The 22,614-nt window shown below is 38.0% G+C and overlaps 1 protein-coding gene and 1 long non-coding RNA gene across 2 annotated transcripts in view; one reads left to right on the plus strand and one right to left on the minus strand.

The window, feature by feature from the left end:
• Positions 1 to 22,614, minus strand: part of LINGO2 (leucine rich repeat and Ig domain containing 2) — a 216,547-nt gene that overhangs the window by 11,029 nt on the left and 182,904 nt on the right. The gene's annotated exons all lie outside the window — the stretch shown is intronic.
• LOC132426693 (uncharacterized) lies at positions 270 to 18,316 on the plus strand. The gene is made up of 4 exons (XR_009519753.1): positions 270 to 341; positions 1,194 to 1,316; positions 17,055 to 17,199; positions 17,847 to 18,316. It is a non-coding gene; the product is annotated as an uncharacterized lncRNA (long non-coding RNA).

The raw sequence follows: 22,614 nt of genomic DNA on the forward strand, positions 1-22,614 counted from the left end.
AGTTGTGAAAGTTGTATAAGACATTTGAAAACCAAGAGAAATCAATCTTACTTTAAGTCTTTAGTGTACGTCACCAGGGTTACCTAAGTTCTTCGAAGGACCTGAGTGAACTTGAGATTGAACCCCAAAGTCCCCGACCTGGCAGGAAACATTGGACTTGAACTGTTTTTCTGCAAAATAAAAATTATCCTTTTATGTGATCCCTAATTAACCTCCAAAGTATTGTATTTTTACCTTTTTCTCTCAACTTATTTTTGATAGGGAGGAAAGGGAAGCTTTCAATATCAAGACTCTTCTTTAACATTCAAGGGGGAAATGGAAACAGCCAACATGAAAGCCAGGTTTGGAAGGCATCTGATGTCTTATATTTTTAAAACAAAACTCACAAGTGGAATGATAAAATTACTCAGTGGCTCTTGCAGGTAGGGAAACAGCTATCCACCATTGTAGATACCTCTCAATTAATCATATGCAGATGACCAATTCTGTAAATAGCTAAAGATAGCATTTTGATCTTGAGTCACTTGGATAGAGACTGTTAGATGCTTGCAATTATCATTTGATTTATAGTCTATATAGATGTGAGATTCTATCTGTACGAAAATTAGCTGTTAATGTGATTTAATGCAATGAAATTTATGTGAAATGATCATACAGCTAGTAAACTGAACAAGCAGGACTCATGGATGTCATCACATAGCATCTTAAATTTTACCCTCCGTTTACGGCTAATTCAGAAGGGGTAAGGAGATCAGGAAAGTTCTTATTTAACTAGAACCGTCATAGATAACTTAATGTTCTCTGGGACTTGTAGATTTTAAAGTGATCCCTTTTATGTGGCAATTTCTAGGGCTCCTTGGGAGCCACAATAAAGGGATATCTCATTCGTAGTTCCCTTGACCTGGATGAGTCAGTCTCTATTCTGGTTTGTTGAGTAGTCATCCCACAGTCCCCAGGAATATTTACCTCCAGCTAATGTTTGCTGAGGTCCCATTATCCTCCCAGATGGCATTATAGTAGAGGACCTAAGACACTGTCCTTACTGGCTTTCTCATGCATGTTGCCCTCATTTGGTATGGGGAAAACTCATTTGCCCAGAAAAAACCGCCACCAATGTAGAAAAATCCCAATACAGCAGCAACTTCCTTTACTGTGCCACAGAGAGGCTTTCTAGCTTAACAATTGTTCTTTAGATTTCCCAGGAAGAAGTCATGGTGTGTTCTTAACTACAGTGGAAGACTCTGAAGGATTCCACAAAGCCTGTTGAAGCACTTTCCTCCTGACTTGAGGAGAAGGCGGAAGCACCCTTCTTGCCTGTGAGTCATTTATCTAAGATTATATAGCCCTAGTCAGTAATGGAGCCAGTATTTCTGTGCAATTTTTACTTCAAAGGCAGAGTTCTTACAATTTACCCTGTACTACTTCCATCCTTTCTCATACATTTGCACTAAATACAATTCATCTCAAATAGATGATAGCAACTATAACTATTAAATTTTTTTTTTAATAGTAATGCTTTTTTAAAAAAAAGAACAGAGAAAAACAGAATTCCCTCATCTTCCCTCTCAGCTAAACTTTGGTATCTTTTTTCATGGTTCTGAAACAGCTTTCCACTGGACTATATCTACTTCAAAACATGAGTTCATTTTGCATTCAAGTGACTAGTAAACAATTAGTAAAGCTTGTCCAGAGTCATTAATTGTTTCTGTTTAATCTTTCCTGAAAGTGGAGCGCCCTCTGTTCTTGTGTTTATTTTGATCTCTTTGAAATGCAAATCATTTGCTCTTCTGCTATAGTTCTGAGTCTCCTTTTGGCCTACATAGAAATATTTGGACATACAGAATATGCCTGTTCTACTTAAATCTTTTACAGATGAAAGTGGTTTTTGTCTAGCTTTGAGATGTGTCTCTTTGAAATTAACATTATTAAATATATTGTAGTTGGCTTCTGATGGCTTCACTAATATATTATGTAGTGCTCCAAATCTGTAAGGCGGTATAAGGTAATGGCTAAGAACATAGGTATGCAACAATAAAAATGTGCTTAAATCTTAGCCCTTTCTTAGTCTCAGTTTTCTTACCTCTAAAATGGGAGTAATTGTAACTAACCTACTGGGTTATTGTGAGAATAAAACATGAGAGTGTATATGAAGTCGGATCTCTATACATGTTAACTATTATCATTATTATTTAGAGAAAGGAAATATTACAAATGATATCTTCTAGACATCTAAAATCTCCATTGAAGGGAGTACTTACAACCTTTCCTGATTAAATAGTCACTTTCAGGGAAAGGCGATCTGGAAGCACTGGATTTGTTTATTAAGGTAGATATTAATGTCTATTAAGTATCTCATATTACAAATGAGAAAACTGAGGTAACCATCTTTGCCAGATAAGAGAGTTGCATCTAATATTTCCATTTATGTGCCTATTCTGTTAAGAATACTGTCATACTAATAATGCTAATAATGACTTAGTTATACCTAGTTGTACTAATTAGCCTTAGTTATACTAAGTATACTAAGTATAACTAAGGCTAATTAGTACAACTAGGTATAACTAAATCATTATTAGATTGCTGGGTGATAGGAATTTTATCATTTTTCTAGCTACTTTGTAGATGAGAAAATGAAGGCAAATGAAGTGAAAGCTATAAAGCAAAAAAGCTAAGCAAGAACATGTAATTTTTATATCTCAAGACACTTCTAATAGATTTTTGCCTCTAACTTTAGTAGATACTTGACTTTATTTTAGCAACTGATGGCTGCCAAATGATTGCTTGAATTTCCTCCAGAAAAGAGTGGGAAACTACCCAAAAAGAAAGTATATTCAATTCAACTCAATAAACACATTATAAGTACCTCGTATGTTCAAGGCAGAGAGCTGGGGACATAGAGTTAATACAATTCTTGTTCTCAAATAGTTAATAGTCTAGTAGGGAAACTGTCCAGTAAACAAATTAATGATTCAGTTTTCCCAAATTAGAATCAAATTACAACTTTAAACAAAGATGCATTTTACTACATTATTTAATGTTAAAATATTACATAAAACAATGTCCAGTCATGGAGAAATAATTACATTATCTGTAATTCATCTCCTTAAATGATTATGCAGGAATTAAAATCATGGTTATAAGAGATATTTAATAACTTGGAAAATTTTTACATGTAAAAATGTTAAGTAAAAAAAGTAGGATATAAATTTGTATCTATACTATGAATATAATTATAGGAAAATAGCCTTATGCATCAAACAAAAGATTGAAAAGAAATACACCAAAATGTTAAGTGTCAGAATAAATACCCATTACTTGTAGCACCAATCTATCAATTGTGGGATTTTTTTGTTTATTTGTTTTTGTTTAAAAAATGTTTTCAATGTGCATTACATTCCTTTGAAAAAATGAACAGAACATAAAAATATAATGAAAGCCTTTTGAAATTCAATCACAGCAAGCCTCTGTTCTAGTGGATAACTGAGACATAGACATGAACTGCTATAGCTTTTACTTAATTGGCCACATCATTATCAAGTTAGGAAAGAAGGCAGGTCCCCTTTTCGGTTACTCTTTCTACTTTCCCTGTCAATGTTATAGTGCTCTATAACTACCTTATGATTTCCTACCATATAGTGTGTATGTACATATCGTATCTTCTCTACTAGAATCTATGCTCCTTGAGTTGGCATCCAAGTACCTTAATGGAATAGCAGCTCTCAACCATGGTGCCTCCAAAGCACAAATCTAGGGTAAGTCAGTGGAAAAGGACTCAAGTCATAGATGCTGGAAAGGGAACTGCACATAAGCCTCAGCCTATATGATCTGTGCAGTAGCTCTTTTCATACATGAAGGTGCCTATTTGTGTCCTGAAGGAAAAAGGGTGAGGACAGTGTTCTTGTGCTCAACACAGTATCTTGCCCAAAGCATGGTAACCCTTTACGAATAGGTACTAAGAACAGGAGCACAATGTTTCCAGATGCCAGTCCTTTGTTACCATGGCATGATTTTTGTTAAATCAGTGTGCACTATTATTTAAATCAACTCATTTTTAAAACCTAAATACCCTAAAAGTAAAAATTTACCATACGATTTTAAATGGAAAACCAGGATGGAAAGTAGTAAATGGGAAATAATTTTAAAAACATAAACAATGGAAACAAAATAATATTACGTTCTAGCTAAAATTTCTTATCTTCCAAGGTTCTGAGCCAGAGACCGGATCTCCATTTGGGACAATGGCCAGGGTTGGAGAGGTCTTAAAACCGAGTCTTCCTTGTAATCAGAAGATTGACAGTAAACTCAAAAGGGAATAACTTTATCCTCATTAATTCAGGGTTACTCAACATTTTGTACCTGCTAAAATCAGAGGATCGCATTGGAATGCATCCCACACTTTGGGAAATAGGCAACAAGCTTTTCACTTCCGATATTTCAGTTAGAATTGTGTAGGAGGAATGAGACTCAAAGGATGATTTCAGAGTCAGATACCTGACAAATGCTGGAATAGGGACATGCACTCAAGCCCTCTGCCTACACTCTCAACATTCTCTAACTCGCGTCTCCTTCCTCTAATACCCTCTCCTCTCCATGCAGGCCTAGTCATCTCCTTTCATCTTATTGCTTGGCATCAGTTGCTGCTGATGGAGTATTCATGACTATTCCGTCCTTCAACTGAGTTATTTCTAATGAGGGATCAGAGAAATCACATCTCAACTTCTTGTTTACTTCTTTCCATTGAAAATATATACACAAGGCTGAGAACTTTAATTTATATATACATATACACATGTGTGTGTTTTAGATTGAGTTGGTATCTGTGTGTCTCCCTGGAGATTACACATTCATATTATTTATGTTTAAGACACACTATATATACATCATGGATACGTGTGTGTATCTATCCATCTATCTATAGATATATACACATATTAAGGACACATATGTGTCCTTAATACACACATATGTTTGCCAGTTCATATTTTGGTAAACATTTCTGGAATCATAGGGAATCACATCTTAAATATTATGGTTACCTTTATGTAATATACATGCTAATTATCTTCATTTGGATAAACTGTGTAGAAAGAAAACCAATAAATGGCTCAGCAAACTGAGATTTTTTATGACTAAAAATGACGGTGAATAACAGATGGGGTATGAAAGAGCTCAGGGAGTATAAAACAGCATACCTAAGGAAATAATTCTACAAACTCTAAATTTGTTTCATGGAAAGCAATGTCATTCGAGGTTTTAAGTCAGCCAATTCAGGGGTATAATTCATAAGTTATGTTTATGTGAACCTTTGGTTGACTATTTAAAACCAGGTGAAATCTTAACTTGGTTTTCAGATAAGACCACTGTGATTTAAACTAGGCCAGTTAGTACCTAATAATGTGAGTCCAGAGAAAAGGCAATCTTAACAATTTATAGGCCTTAAGTATCTCCCCATATTATATTTCAAAATGATGACAATTAAAATATTTATTAGATGCTTACTTTATATGCATTATATTATTTAGTCGTCAAAATAACCTCCCTCTGAGATAAGAACTGTTCTTGTTACCATTTTCTATAGACAAGAAAACTGAGTCTCTAGGTTAAATTTACTCATCCAAGGTGGTGCAGCAAAGAAGTGGTACAAGTGATATTCAAACTAAGGTCTCTGTGGTTCTAAAGCCCGAGTGACACTGGTAAACACAACCCTGGGTGGTAGGTGGTATTATTCCTAGTCTCTTGATAGAATATGCAATTGAGCCTTAGGGAGAGCTGAGCAGCCAGGTCAAGGCCATTCTTGTAGCAAGTGGCAGGGCGAGGATTCTAACCCAGCTCTGTCATTGACTCCAAAGCCTAGCTGGGCTTCCTCTGCCCATCTCTGCAAAAATGTAGGTCTGCCATAGCAGAGAAACAAAGAACTGCTATTTTTCAACATATTTTATGAATTACATAAGCAGCGTTTGTTATATAATTGGTCTTAGCTTTACTAAGGCCTCAGGTTCTCAGCATGGCAAAACCCAAGGTTGGGGGGAGGTACACCTGTGTCCACTCTGGTGATTTAGGTTTTATACAGGTAGAGTGACCATAGAGGATACCACCCAAACTGGGACACTCCTGTGCAGGGGTGGGTGCACTATTCATAATATTCTGGGCAACAGGTAAAAAAACGTGAACTGTCCCAGTCAAAGGAAGCATTTGGCCACTATCCCGGGAGCGTGTAGATTTCCCTCCTGATGATGACAGGCTGGGGTTTCCCTTGGTTCAGGGGTTCTGTTACAACTATTCTTCCCCTGGATGCTGACCTCAAAACTGAGTTCTTTCAACATCAACATGACGAAAAATATATTTTTTGATCTTAATTGATTAATCTAGTTTTAGGAAAAAATTGTCTAAGATTAAGTAAATGGTCTGGGGTTAGAACTGAGCAAATTCTCCTGACTTTTGAGGGCTACGTTATCTTTACAGCCAGGGGACTGGAACAGTAAGAAGTTGCCCTAAGTAAACAACATTGATTTTTGTGTTCTGTTTTTGCTCTGGGAAGAGCGATGCTTTTGACTTCTATTAAACCTGAGGAAATACCGCCTTTGACTCTCAATCCTTGTTCTGAACTCCAGTGTGAGAAATTTGTACAGTGGACTGTGCTATTTTCTATCAAAAATGTTATAATGGGAAGCCAAGTTCAAAGACTTGGAATTGGCAACCAGCTATCAAGAAACCAGGCATAATGGTATGCTATGGAAACAGACATATCATGAAAATAGCTGTCATGGAAAGGGAACGGGAAATTTTGGACAGTCTTACCTGACTCCAATGACCGATCTTGCAACTGGGGAGAAGTATGTTAACCATGGCACGTAAACTCAGGGAGTCTCAGTTTCATAATGTCAAGGATAGTATCTCTACCTTTCAACTACTGGTTGAGATTTTTAAATAAATTAAGTACATAGAGTAGTTGGCAGATAGGAAGCCCTTACCAAATCTTGGTTCTCTCCTCTTTTTACTTAAAGTAGCAAAGTCACACTCCAAGTTCTATATAACGAGCCTGTTTAACTGTATTTTTCACATCAATCATACAAAGTCACAAGCTCTCTTTCTTTTCTCATCCCTTCTTTATCTTTCTTTAGTCCTCCCTCCCTCCATTTTTCCTTCCTTCTTTCTTTTTCTCATTCCATCTTCCTCCTTTCTTCCGAATCTCCCTTACCTCTTTCCCGTCTTATTTAAACAAAGACTTAAGGTGGCCAAAGTATTATAAAATGTGACCTCCTGCACACAAAAAGTAATTTGATGGAATTAGAAATTTGACCTTTCAAGAATTAATCATTATCAAAATAATTAAGCATTTAATTAATCATATGTCAAGTTTGTTTATAAGACCTTTTGGGAAGGATTTCAAAGACCACATCTCTTATGAAGCTAACGCTTAAAGAATGTGCAAACTGAGGACATTTTTCCTCTGGAGAATAAAATTCTCTGTAGCCAACAGACACATGAATATTAACTTTAGATAAAATGCTCTTCAAATTAAGTTTGAGTCCTTAAAGACAAATAAAAAATATTAGACTATGTACATATTTAAGTCCTTTACTATCCTTAGATGGAAATGTCTATGTTAGTGTTTATGTTTGTTTTTATTCTTTTCTTTGACACTCTCGCCATGGGACTTCAATAATGGGTCCTGGAATGGAACCAAAGTCACAGAAGGATTTATAAAAGGGGAATGAAGGTATGTAGGTAAAAGAAAGAGAAGGATGTTGAGTAATCAAACTCCTTTGTCTTGGTTTAGGAGACGGTGAGGGCATCTAAGGATTTATTGTATGAATATAATTTTCCAGTATTTTTTAGCATCAGCAGCTGGGTTCTGGTAATTGAACTCTGATTACTGCATAAAGAAGTGAAAAATGGATGTTAATTAGATAAAGTTGTCTGAAGAGAATAGCAATGTTTAGGAAACCCGGGACAGGAGAAAGGCTTTCTTCAAGTTTGTTTAACAAGGGAATGTTTCCCCTCTTCATCCTAATCCTCCTTTCTCTGTCTTCTCAAAAATCCTCCTCAGAGTCCTCTAACAACCTGTCCTGAACAAGTCAATGCTCCACTGTGCAGAGTCTGGGATGACACTGACCTGTCCAGTGATGGAAACCTTGGGATTTGAATGTGGCTCACCACCACCACCAATCTATAATCTCTTCACCAGCGAGGCCAATTTAAAGAATAAAAGGCCTTACTGTCTTTCATCCAAGTAGAAATTTTGGGGTATTCCAGATGAGAGAGCTGACTTTGTATTTTCTGGACCAGTGAAAATGAAGGTCCCAGGCTGCTATGTTGGGGATGCAGGAGAGAGGCTGCTCTGAGCTGCTGTCCTCTGTGACAACACCATCTGGGTCCCTTTATAGTCTTTCTGGGATTGAGGTCAACAGCTCCAATTGAAAACCTTTCATTTCTCTGCACTCTTTTATTAGGAGTCAACACAGGTCTCTAGAGAAAGCTTTTGGGTGGGTTTTGAGTGCTGGGGAACGTGTGTAGTTTTGTAGAAGGATAGGAATGCATGGAAACATAAGGCAGAGTCAGCTTCCTATTAAGTCACCAAAGGCCTATGGGTACTATTTATTGGGATAATGGGAAAGTCCTTGACAAACCTGCAACACCATCCACACAAGGCCAGTCACCATGACTGTGTTCCTTGCCACATAGTAATGCATGCTTTTATTCAGGGATTATCAGAACACTCAAAGTTCCCAGAGTAAAAGCACTATTCTTCCTATTTGCTGAATGTAATTTTTGACCATTGATAGTTGGGTTTCACAAACCGGGAGTAGGTAATTAAAATATCATTAAATGCATTTGATTTACTCAAAAGTTGAAACTGCAGCCATCATTAAGGTGAGTGAAGAGAAAGTTAATTTATCACTTTAGGGGTTAAAAAGAGTCACTAGGAGAAATATATGAATACTATTCTCAGCCTAATTGGGGAATTCCAAGCCTATTCAATGCTAGAAAATCCCCAAATGCTACTTGTTTTTTGAAAATATTTGCTGTAAGACTGAAAGATGGGAGATTTAGAAACACTGTGATAACTTATCAAATCTGCTCCAGACACACTCCACATGCTTCATTTTGTTGCCAGAGAAGTTATTAAATATCTAGACTTCTGATATGCATTCTAGGACTATAAGAGTAAAGACCTGGGGACACTTTTTCTTCCTCATGGGTTTAGCTTTGGGGACTCTGACTACAGAAATAGTTATTTAGATAATAGCAAAGGGATAAGAGATCAATTCTGTGTGACTAATCCACATTTTTGGTTACTGGCAAGAATTCAGTGATTAGAGTTAAGAAGTCAATACTGTGATTAACTCTCTGCTTAATGTGCCAGTCTTAGTAACGTACTATTTAAAACATCTTTCTTTTTAAAAGTGCCCTTTAAGGAAAATGTGTGTGTTTGGTTCAGGACACCTGACCTACTGGAATAGTGGTGTGCTGGTAAATGTTTAACAGCCAGTTTTCCAAAAGAAGAAAGTACCCTGTTTTCTAGCCATTACTGATTTCTATGGTGTAAATACTCCCACTAACGCCCATATCTACCTGACATGATATCAGCATATTTATATCAGCATATTGATAATTTTTTGTGAAAAATTATCAATTGACTCTTGCAAAACTGGTACAATTTGGATTGAACACACATAAGTAACTGAAACCTACCACTTTGAATTAAATAACTTCATATATATTAATTAGGGCAGTATTTTATATATCATATAAAATTTTGTATATAAACTTTATGTGATCAAATGTGCTAACAAATTCCCTGTATTTAAAAAAATTGTTATTGACCGGAGGGTGGAGACACAAGATGGCAGAGTAGAAGGACTTGAGCTTACATCCTCTCACGAAAACACCAAGTTGTGACCAAAGTCACAACTAACTGCTGAACAACCATCAACAAAAAAAGACTAGAACCTACCAAAAAAGATATTCTACATCCAAAGACAAAGAAGAAGCCATAATGAGATGGTAGGAGGGGCGCTTTCATGAGAAAATCAAATCCCAAACCCACCACGTGGGTGACCCACGAACTGGAAAACAACTATATCACAGAAGTTCTCCCACAGGAGTGAGAGTTCTGAGCCCCATGTCAGGCTCCCCAGCCTGGGGGTCTGGCATAGGGAAGAGGAACTCCCAGCATTTAGCTTTGAAGGCAAGTGGGGCTTGAGTGCAGGAACTCCACAGGACTGGGGGAAGCAGAAACTCCACTCATAGAGGGTGCACACAAGTTTCATATGCACTGGGCCTCAGGGCAAAGCAGTGACTCCATAGGAGCCTAGGCCAGACCCACCTGTGGGTCTTGGAGGGTCTCCTGGGAAGGCAGGGGATGGCTGTGGCTCACTGGACACTGGTGGCAGAGGCCCCAGGAAATATTAATCATTGTGAGCTCTCCCAGAGGTCTCCATTTTGGCACCGAGACCTGGCCCTACCCAACAGCCTGTGGGCTCCAGTGTTGGGACGCTTCAGGGAAAACAACCAACAGGGTGGGAACACAGCCTCACCCACCAGCAGACAGGCTACCTAAAGTTGTCCCAAGCCCACAGCCGCCTCTAAACACACCACTTGACATGGCTCTGCCCACTAGAGGGACAGCACCCAGCTCCACCCACCAGGGGGTAGGCACCAGTCATTCCCACTAGGAAGCTTGCACAAGCCCCTGGACCAACCTTACCAATCAGGGAGCAGACACCAGAAACAAGAGGAACTACAGTTCTGCGCCTGCAGAATGGAAACCACAAACACAGAAAGTTAGACAAAATGAGATGGCAGAGAAATGCGTTCTAGATGAAGGAACAAGAAGAAATCCCAGAAGAACAACTAAGTGAAGTGGAGATAGGCAATCTACCTGAAAAAGAATTCAGAGTAAAGGTAAAAAAGATGATCCAAGATCTCGGAAAAAGAATGGAGGCATGGACTGAGAAGATACAGAAATGTTTAACAATGAGCTAGAAGGTTTACAGAACAAACAAAAGGAGATGAACAATGCAATAAATGAAATGAAAAATACACTAGAAGGAATCAATAGCAGAGTAAATGAGGCAGAAGAACGGATAAGTGACCTGGAAGACAGAATGGTGGAAATCACTGCCATGGAACAGAATAGACAAAAAAGAATGAAAAGAAATGAGGACAGTCTCAGAGACCTCTGGGACAACATTAAACACAACATTCACATTATTAGGTCCCAGAAGGAGAAGAGAGAGAGAAAGGACCTGAGTAAATACTGGAAGGGATAGTAGCCAAAAACTTTCCTAACATGGGAAAGGAAACACTCAAGTCCAGGAAGCACAGAGATTCCCATACAGGATAAAAACCAAGGAAGAACATGCCAAGACACATATTAATCAAATGGACAACAATTAAAGAGAAAATACTAAAACAACAGGGAAAAGCAACAAATAACATACTAAGGAAATCCCCATAAGGTTATCAGCTGATTTTTCAGCAGAAACTCTGCAGGCCAGAAGGGAGTGGCAGGATATTTTTAAAGTGATGAAAGGGAAAACCCTACAACCAAGATTACTCTACCCAGCAAGACTCTCATTCAGACTCGATGGAGAAATCAAAAGCTTTACAGACAGGCAAAAACTAAGAAAATTCAGCACCACCAAACCAGCTTTACAACAAATTCTAAAGGAACTTCTCTAGTTGGAAAAGAAAAGGCCACAACTAGAAACAAAATTACAAATAGGAGAGCTCAGTGGTAAAGGCAAACATACAGTAAAGTTAGGAAATCATCCACACCACAAATATGATATCAAAACTAGCAATTGTGAGAAGAGGAGAGCACAAATGCAGGGTATTGGAAATGCAGTTGAAATTAAGAGACCGGCAACTTGAAACTATATATCTATATATATAGCTATATCAAAACCTCATGGTAACCACAAGCTGAAAATCTACAATAGATATACACCCAAAAACGAAAAAGCAGTCAAAACACAACACTAAAGATAGTCATCAAATCACAAAATAAATGAAAGGAAACAAAAGCACGATGATGCAAAACCTATGGGCTGCAGCAAAAGCAGTTCTAAGAGGGAAGTTTATAGCAATACACTTTTACCTCAGGGAATGAGAAAAACCTCAAATAAACAACCTAATCCTACACCTAAAGCAACTAGAGAAAAGAGAACAACCAAACCCAAAGCTAGTAGAAGGAAAGAAATCATAAACATCAGAGCAGAAATAAATGAAATAGAGACAAAGAAAACAATAGAAAAGATCAATGAAAGTAGAAACTGGTTCCATGAAAGTAGAAACTGGTTCCTTGAAAAGATAAACAAAATTGATAAAACCTCAGCAAGACTCATCAAGAAAAAAAAGGGAGAGTACTCAAATCAATAAAATTAGAAATGAAAAGGAGAAGTTACAACGGACACCACAGAAATACACTACAAGCAGCTATACACCAACAAAATGGACACCCTAGAAGAAAGAGACAAATTCTTAGAAAGGTGCAATCTTCCAAGACTGAACCGGGAAGAAATAGAAAACATGAACAGACCAATCATGACTACTGAAATTGCAATGGTGATTAAAAACCTTCCAAGAAACAAAAGTCCAGGACCAGATGGCTTCACAGGTGAATTCTATCAAAAATTTAGAGAAGAGTTAACACCTATCCTTCTGAAACTATTCCAAAAAATTGCAGAGGAAGGAACACCCCCCAAAGTCTTTCTATGAGGCCACCATCATCACCCTGATACCAAAACCAGACAAACAGTATGGAGGTTCCTTAAAAAACTAAAAATAGAACTACCATACGACCCAGCAATCCCACTACTGGGCATATACCCTGAGAAAACCATAATTCAAAAAGAGTCATGTGCCAAAATGTTCGTTGCAGCTCTATTTACAATAGCCAGGACATGGAAGCAACCTAAGTGTCCATCAACAGATGAATGTATAAAGAAGATGTGGCACATATATACAATGGAATATTACTCAGCCATAAAAAGAAATGAAATGGAGTTATTTGTAGTGAGGTGGATGGACCTAGAGTCTGTCATACAGAGTGAAGTAAGTCAGAAAGAGAAAAACAAATACCATATGCTAACACATATATATGGAATCTAAGGGGAAAAAAAAAAAAGTCATGAAGAACCTAGGGGTAAGACAGGAATAAAGACACATACCTACCAGAGCATGGACTTGAGGATATGGGGAGGGGGAAGGGTAAGCTGTGACAAAGTTAGAGAGTGGCTTGGACATATATACACTACCAAACGTAAAATAGATAGCTAGTGGGAAGTAGCCACGTAGCACAGGGAGATCAGCTAGGTGGTTTGTGACCACCTAAAGGGGTGGGATAGAGAGGGTGGGAGGGAGGGAGACGCAAGAGGGAGGAGATATGGGGATATATGTATATGTATAGCTGATTCACTTTGTTATAAAGCAGAAACTAACACACCATTGTAAAGCAATTATACTCCAATAAAGATGTTAAAAAATATTAAAAATAAAGGCCATATATGACAAACCCTTAGCTAACATCATTCTCAACAGTGGAAAGCAGAAAGCATTTCCTCTAAGATCAGGAATGAAACAAGGATGTCCACTCTTGCCACTTTTATTCAACATAGTTTTGGAAGTTCTAGCCATGGCAGTCAGAGAAGAAAAAGAAGTAAAAGGAATCCAAGTTGGAAAAGAAGAAGTAGAACTATCACTGTTTGCAGATGACATGATACTATACATAGAAAGTCTCCAACATCCTACCAGAAAACTACTAGAGCTCATAAATGAATTTGATAAAGTTGCAGGATACAAAATTAATACTCAGAAATCTCTTGCATTCCTATAAACTAACAACAAAAGATCAGAAAAAGAAATTAAGGAAACAATCCCATTTACCATTGTATCAAAAACAATAAAATACCTAGGAACAAACCTACCTAAGGAGGCAGAAGAAATAGAAGGTGACACAAACAGATGGAAAGATGTACCATATTCTTGGATTGGAAGAATCAATATTGTCAAAATGACTATACTACCCAAAGCAATCTACAGATTCAATGTAATCCCTATCAAATTACCAATGGCATTTTTCACAGAACTAGAACAAAAAATTTTACAATTTGTATGGAAACACAAAAGACCCCGAATAGCCAAAGCAATTCTGAGAAAGAAAAATGGTGCTGGAGGAATCAGGCTTCCTGACTTCAGACTATACTACAAAGTTATGGTCATCAGAACAGTATGGTACTGTCACAAAAACAGAAAGATAGATCAATGGAACAGGATAGAAAGCCCAGAAGTAAACCCATGCACCTATGGTCAATTAATCTCTGACAAGAGAGGCAAGAATAGACAATGGAGAAAACTCTTCAATAAGTGGTGCTGGGAAAACTGGACAGCTACATGTAAAAGAATGACATTAGAACATTCTCTAACACCATACACAAAAATAAATTCCAACTGAATTAAAGACCTAAATGTAGGTTTGAATACTATTGATATAAAACTCTTAGAGGAAAACATAGGCAGAACACTGACAAAAATTGCAGCAATATCTTTTTGGATCCATCTCTTAGAGTAATGAAAATAAAAACAAAAATAAACAAATGCCATGTAATTAAACTTAAAAGCTTTTGCACAGCAAAGGAAACCACAAGCGAAATAAAACGATAACCCATAGAATGGGAGAAAACATTTGCAAACAATGCGACTGACAAGGGATTAATCTCCAAAATACACAAACAGCTCATGGAACTCAATATCTAAAAAGCAAACAACCCAATCCAAAAATGGGCAGAAGATCTACACAGACATTTCTCCCAAGAAGATGTACAAGGTGACCAAAAATCACATGAAACGATGCTCGATATCGCTAATTATCAGAGAAATGCAAATCAAAACTGCAATGAGGTATCACCTCACAGTGGTCAGAATGGACATCCTCAAAAAGTCTACAAACAATAAATGCTGGAGAGTGTGTGGAGAAAAGGGAACTCTCCTTCACTGTTGGTGGAAATGTAAATTGGTACAACCACTATGGCGAACAGTGTGAAGGTTCCTTAAAAAACTAAACATAGAACTACCATATGACCCAGCAATCCCACTACTGGGCATATATCCAGAGAAATCCATAATTCGAAAAGATACATGCACCCCAATTGTTCATTGCAGCAGTATTTATAATAGCCAAGACATGGAAGCAACCAAAATGTCCATCAACAGAGGAATGGATAAAGAAGATGTGGTACATATATACAATGGAATATTACTCAGCCATAAAAAAGAATGAAATAATGCCATTTGCAGCAACATGGATGGACCTAGAGATGATCATACTAAGTGAAGTAAGTCAGACAGAGAAAGACCAATATCATATGATATCACTTATATGTGGAATCTAAAAAAATGATACAAATGAACTTATTTACAGAACATAAACAGACTCACAGGCTTTGAAAACAAACTTATGGTTACCAAAGGAGAAAGCTTGGGGGGAGGGATAAATTAGGAGTTTGGGATTAACATATACACACTACTATATATAAAATAGATAATCAACAAGGACCTACTGTATAGCACAGGGACCTCTACTCAATATTCTGTAGTAACCTACATGCGAAAAGAATCTGAAAAAGGATGAATGCATGCATATGTATAACTGAATCACTTTGCTGTATGCCTGAAACTAACACAACATTGTAAATCATCTATACTCTAATATAAAATAAAAATTAAATTAAAAAATATTGTTATTGAGTACAAAATCCTGGTGCGCCTCCTTTTACAAAACTGTTTCTGAAGAGCTGCAAGTGAATTGAAAAATTCTCAAATTCATTACAAGAGAAACTAATATAATTTTATGTGCATTTCTTAAAATGAAAATTTCTTCTGTTTAAAATATACACATTTAATTTTTCTTTTGTGTTACTACATTTTCACATTTGGGAGCTATGTAGTAAAGTGAGAGACGCTCTTCATCACATGTGGTGCTGATGATTTGAGAGCAAGTGTCTATTAGGCCTCATCTTGAGGACTGGAAGGCAGTACAGACTAATGGTTAGGCCTGTGGGTTCTTGAGTCAGACTAGTTCTACCACCTGCCACCTGAATGAATGAAGTTGGGAAGTTACTTAACTTTTCTGCTTCAATTTTCCTTCTGTAAAATAGGATAATAACAGTATTTACCTCATAGTATTGTCACAGGCTTCAACGAGTTTAATATATGTAAAGTGCTTAGAACAGTGCTTGCAACCTATAAGGACCACATACTGCTGTTTTTATGGCCCCTCGTGATGTATTTGGGGAAGGCAGTTGACTTAAGCTAAGAGTACAGTACTTAATAAATATTGCCTTAGATGAGTTGTCTCAAGGTAGTGGGCCCAGCAGTCTGTGTTTTAACAAGCCCTACAGGTAAATCTGATGCACACTGAAATTTGAGAACCACTGTTTGAGATTACCACGAGGAATTCCTGAGTTCCAGAAGAGTTAGCTTTCTTTCCAGAGGATCTGACTGATCATTTGAAGATTAGCTGTACCAGAATCACCTGTAGAGTTTGTTTAAAATGATCCACGTTTGTATAAAATATGAGAAAATACTTAAAGATGTCTTGACTGTATGTGAATAAAACAGCTCTGGAAGAATACAAAGATAATATTGGTTACTTCCACAGAAGGGAACTGGGTAGATGAGAGGCAGAGGTGGGAAAGAAAATGTTTATTGTATCTACTCTTGTCCCTTTTGAATTCTGAATGATACACAATTTAAAATTTGTACTATAAATATTATAAATTAAATTTTATATATGTATATATATAATATAGATCTGGGGGTTCTATCCCAAGCATACTAAATTGGAATCTACGATAGCACCTGCCAAATCAGAATGCTTGTGGTAGATTTCTAGAATATCTATGTAGTTGCCTTGGTTAACATGATGGCATATAGGCAGATACCTATCCATTGCTAATTTCCATAGTGTAAATACTCCCACCATGACCAATTTTTAGCTGTGCTAGTGGTTTGATGTTGCTCAATTGCTCTCTTCATTCGGCCAACAGAAAAAAAAGGAGACATATCCATATGTGGACAGATGAAAGGCATAGTTATGGCTTGTATCACTTGGAAAGCCTTTATATATGACGAGATATTATTGGGACTATGAGGTAGGAGCCTTGGCTTCTATCTGATCCTGACACTAACTGGGTAAGACCCTTAACTTTTCCATCTCTCAGTTTCCTTATCTATCAAATGGGGACATTAATAACTGTCTTACTTACATCACTGGGTCAAGTGGGATTAGATCCAACACAACTTCTAGGATGCAAAGTTAATGAAAAAGGTAATTAAAATTGGCTTTGATAAATCGATTGCACATTTAGGGCATTTTAGTAACACTTCGAATTTAGTTGGGACAGAAATCTCTTACACGCCAAATGGCACGTGAGTTTCTAACTAATTTTAAAATTGTAAAAAAATATGTTTAAAAATCTCTTCCTCCCAATAAGAAAATGCAGGGGAGATTAGTTGCCTGTCTTTGATCCCATTCAGGTTGTACAAAGTATGTGGATTTAACAGTATCTCTAATACTGTGAAAGAGTTTATAATTCCAATAGAACTGGACACATTCGATTAAAATTGATCCACAATGTCCTTGCCAAAAGAAAAGCATTCACTTTAACTGAATTATTACTAATTAGCTTTCCACACAGGCTGTAAAAGTGCCACATGTGAACCTGCCCAAACATAAGACGGAAGTAAATGAAATGATGGCTCCGGCAGTGAAACAGAACAATACGGGAAGGGGCTTTCCTTCCTGGCACATGGCCTGCCTCACTATCCTTTTGTTACAGCAGATGAAGCTGGCGCCTGAGTTCGAATGTCACGTGGAGAGCTGCTTGGCCTCCCCACAGAGGGACCTGTCCTCAACGTCTCTGCCTGAAGTCAGCTTTCTGGGAAGGATCATGGACCATTCTTACAAGACAGACTTCTCCAGTTTTGAACCAGAGTCCCTCTTTGCAATAGAACTGTTACATCATGACTTAAACTACCCCTTTCTGCTTAGGCACATCCAGAGTTTATATTTCCATAGAATAATTTTTGAGACCAAATTACCCGAATTCAGAAAACCTCTGAATAATGAAATAGCTATAATTTCTATGCCAGACACTGTGCTGGCTTCTCTGTGTATCATCTCATGTACTCCTCACAACTGTATGAAGGAGGTACTGCTGTCATCTGTTTGCTGGATGACACGATTGATTCTCAGAGCCCTTAGGAAATGGACTTGATGTCACATGCTCATAGTAGGTCTGGCTCTGTCATCTCTACTTTTATCCACTGCACTGTACGGCCCCCTCTTTCTAAAATAAAGACTATTCAAACATTTTACCTTCATTTTTTCAAAGGATTTAAGTTGTAGGAAGGAGATCCATTAAGTTGTATGAAGGTGCAAATCTAAACGTTGTACCCTTTCTACAGTTCCCAAGAGAGCAGATGCTGGGCCACGAGTCAGCCTAGCTGGAAAAGAATTCTCTGTGTGACAGGAATACACTATGAGCTGGACCACTCCCATGATATTTTGCAGAACCTTCTGTATATTTTTTGATCTAAGTTTGGTTTCGAGCACAGAAATCTCTGTGAGAAATCCCATGAGAAGATTCCACTAAGGCAACGACAAAGACTCGTGTTCCAATCGACTTTTTATGTAAATGGAAAACAAAAATGAATTGGAAGCACACACCTGAAAATTCATAAGAGGCTCTCTCTCAGTAATTATGCAATATTCATGGAAATAGACTCTAGGCATCATGCTAAAAGTAGGACTTTGTCTCCATTTTTTCTCTTTCAAAAAAGCAGACGACCAGAAGGGAGAAATGGTGCTCACAACCACACTGTAGGCACGAAGACGGGAGGTGGCATTTCACAGTCACTCCTGACGGTCAATATCTGAGAATTAAACCTCCCAGACAACCGGGGAAGCTTTGCCTGATGGGAATATTCATGCCCCTCTGGGTGACTAATTCGTTACTTCAGGAGACAGAGAACTCAAAGGGCAACCGACAATTTTACTGTGGCTTACCCTTATGTCCTCAAAAGAAAAATATGTTTTGCTTTTGCACTTCCCCAGGTTACCATGACTCCCCAGCTACTAGTATAAATAGAAATAAACTATTCAGAAGCATCTATTACAAATGATAATATTCTAGGGAGAGCTCTTGATGACATATCCTCAGGAGACAAATTTTATTAAAAATAAAAAAGTGTGGGTATGTTAAACAGCAGCTCTATCACAGTATACTTTTAAAATATTTATTTAAAATATTACTACTATGTTAGTGAAATATTTAAAGTGATTATCTGAACTGCTCCCCAATCACATGGAAGCCTAAACATGTCACCAGCCAGTACAACAGTCTCACATTGGCACCATGCTTTCCAGAAAACAATTCATGCCAAAGAGTGACTGCAACTGTTTTTAACAGGAAAGAAATACATCTCAAGTAAGTGCTGAGACCAGGCATTAAGAGATGCGTCAAGCTGTTTGCCCCAGATTCAGGCTCTGCAAACAAGCCCCAGTGGGCATCAATGAAAACATTTTTGGTTCAGTCGAGTGTGTGCTCTACTGCTTTTAGCTCCCTCTTCCTGGATAGCATCTCCGGAAAGGACATCTCATCAAAGAGCCTTTTCGACCTGGCCACACTTTATATTGTTTTTGTCTCTTGTACCCTTTGCTTCTGGGATGGGATGGATATAAGAACAATTCATCTCCAGATTCAGCTTTGACATTGATTCCATCCTGAATTCTAAACTCCTGCCAGGCTTCTTTTGCCTCTAAATGAGCGATCTTTAGCTGAACTGCAATTCAATGCAACAATACTTTGGAGGGACACTGATAACGTGGCTGAAAAGAGACAACCAGGTTCTACCTGGGAGAATTTCTTTCTTTTTTTTTTTTTTTGCAGTACGCGGGCCTCTCACTGCTGTGGCCTCTCCTGTTGCAGAGCACAGACTCCGGACGCGCAGGCTCAGCGGCCATGGCTCATGGGCCCAGCCACTCCGCGGCATGTGGGATCTTCCTGGACCAGGGCACGAACCCGTGTCCCCTGCATCGGCAGGCGGACTCTCAACCACTGCGCCACCAGGGAAGCCCGAGAATTTATTTCTAAATGGAGTCTCTCCTAGACTTATTTTTAATATAGAATCCAGCAACAAGGCCTGAGATGCCATTGAATAGCTCCATAAAACTCTCCTCACACACATTTTGATAAACCCAATGCTTCAAAGTTGAAAAGTAGAAAATACAGAAAAGTGGTGGATTCTTTTGAATAATAATTGATATCACTGATTGAGAGGGTACTTACTATATGCCACGCACTGTGCCAAGCCCTTTACTCACCATTTACCAACCCCAGAAGGAAAACTACCGTCTATTTTACAGAACTCAAGGCTCAGAGGAGTCAAGTCACTTGCTCAGGGTCACACAGCTGGTAAGTGGTGGAACTGGAAGTTGAACATTGATGAATCCTATTCCAAACTCCATGCACTTAACTGCTAAACCCAGAATAGGCAATATGCTTCACATTGTGGAACAAATCTAATCCATGGGAATGGCTACCCGAAGCACTGGGTTGAGAAGGCTGTGTGTGTGGGCTCACCGGGAAAGAGGATCAGATCAACTAGCAGTGCAAGGTTAGTGGAACTCTTGTGCCAGGATTTGCCATCTTCATTTCCATTTTACTGTCCCTCAAGTCATTGATCTTTATGTCCTATTTCGGTTTCCTGTGAGTTTAACACACACGGGAAGGAAATGCAGTGAAGTGGGAAGACATAGGGTTAACGTACTCCTGGGTCACTCTTTCACTCGGTTATCTGGGAGAGGTCACTTAGTCTGTTTTTCATATATGTCCTGAAGGAACTGAACTGGATGATCTTTAGGATTAAATATCATGTGTAAATATATATTTTAAAATGATCGTACCAATGAAGTAGTTTTTAAATTATCTTGTGAATTTTGTTTTATGTCGTTTTCTATTCTCTTCCTGCTAGTAACCTACCTCAATGGAAAAGAAAAAGAGAGGCGTGATAAAGTACATAATCTTTATGGAAAGCAGAAGCATGCATTTTACTTCCCCTCCAGCTCACTTCTGCAACGTCAAGACAATTTGGAAGAACATTCCACTGTGATCCTTTGATATTAAGGACAATAAGAAAATGAAAGATATCCCGTCATAATAAGTGGAAGAATTCTATTGTCACATATTAAAGGACAAAGGCTTACAAAGGAAATACTAAAGCCAACTCTTTCTCAGAAATAAGCAAACCAAACCCTTAATGTAAATGAGAACCAATTGAAAACCAGAGTTGTTCTAAAAGTGTTGTTCAAGGACCTACTGTGTAGCACAGGGAACGCTGCTTAATATTATGTAACAACCTAAATGGGAAAAGAATTTGAAAAAGAACAGATACATGTATATGTTTACGTGAATCACTCTGCTGTACACCCGAAACTATCACAACATTGTTAATCAACTGTGCTCCAATATAAAATACAAAGTTAAAAAAAAAAAGAACTCCTGCAAATCAATACTAAAAAGACAGACAACCCAATGTAGACACAGACAAAAAACTGAACATTTGACAAAACTGAATATTCATATGGCTAACAAATAAAGGAAAACACGTTCAGAGAAAACCAGTGTGGTTCCTGAAGAGGAAGAGTCTCATTGCACGTGGGTAGTCATCCTTTCTCACTAATTAAGGGAGCTGGGTTCCCGTTCCAGCCAGTGTTGACATACGAAGGGGACAGGGCCCAGGGTACTGAGTACCTGTTTCCAACACTAGCTATTCAGGGTGCTTTAGCTTCTCTTTCACTGGGTGGCAAGAATCTTGTTTTGATGCTAAGAGACAAAGGTGCAAAGGAAGGATTGCTGTTCAGTCAGAAGAAACGAAATAATGTATAGTATTTGTTATACAGCAGAAACTAACACAACATTGTAAAGCAATTATACTCCAATAAAGATGTTAAAAAAAATAATGTATAGTAATAAAGCCAGTCCAAAACAGAGGTAGAGAAAGGCACAGCTCTGGCTATAATGTCCTCAAACTTGCAGGATGCCCAGTACCTTTCTATGTCATTTATTTATTCATTCATTCATTCACTTCCCTGGCAATGAACTAGCAAGAAAATTCCCTAATGAATAATCCATTTTGCTGGTTAAGTCTGAAGCACTCAGATTTCCAGAAAGATAGCCAGTACCAGATAATCATCCAGGATTCTGGACATCCAGTACTTTTGCTTCTAAGTCCAAAAGACAGAATGTATTGTCACTGCCCTTAAAGGGACTATCTTCAACGTTTGACCACCATCAACAAGACGATTAGCATGCCTTTCACCATCTTTATGAAACTACAGATGTTTGCCTTGGCATTTTTCCAGGCCTCCTTGTGTCATCAGGCCTGTAATGCCTTCTTCCTTAGTTGGTGTGCTATTCATTTCTGGTCCTGAGTGAGAGGGCTGTCTCTTGACACCACTATGCAGTTGCTTTGATTTCAAATGTAAGAGGTTGGCCAACCTGGGGTGGGTGAAGATATTCCTTTGGCTCTTACACACATCAACCA

The sequence above is a fragment of the Delphinus delphis genome, chromosome 6, assembly GCF_949987515.2.
Source record: "Delphinus delphis chromosome 6, mDelDel1.2, whole genome shotgun sequence".
Classification (NCBI taxonomy): domain Eukaryota; kingdom Metazoa; phylum Chordata; class Mammalia; order Artiodactyla; family Delphinidae; genus Delphinus; species Delphinus delphis.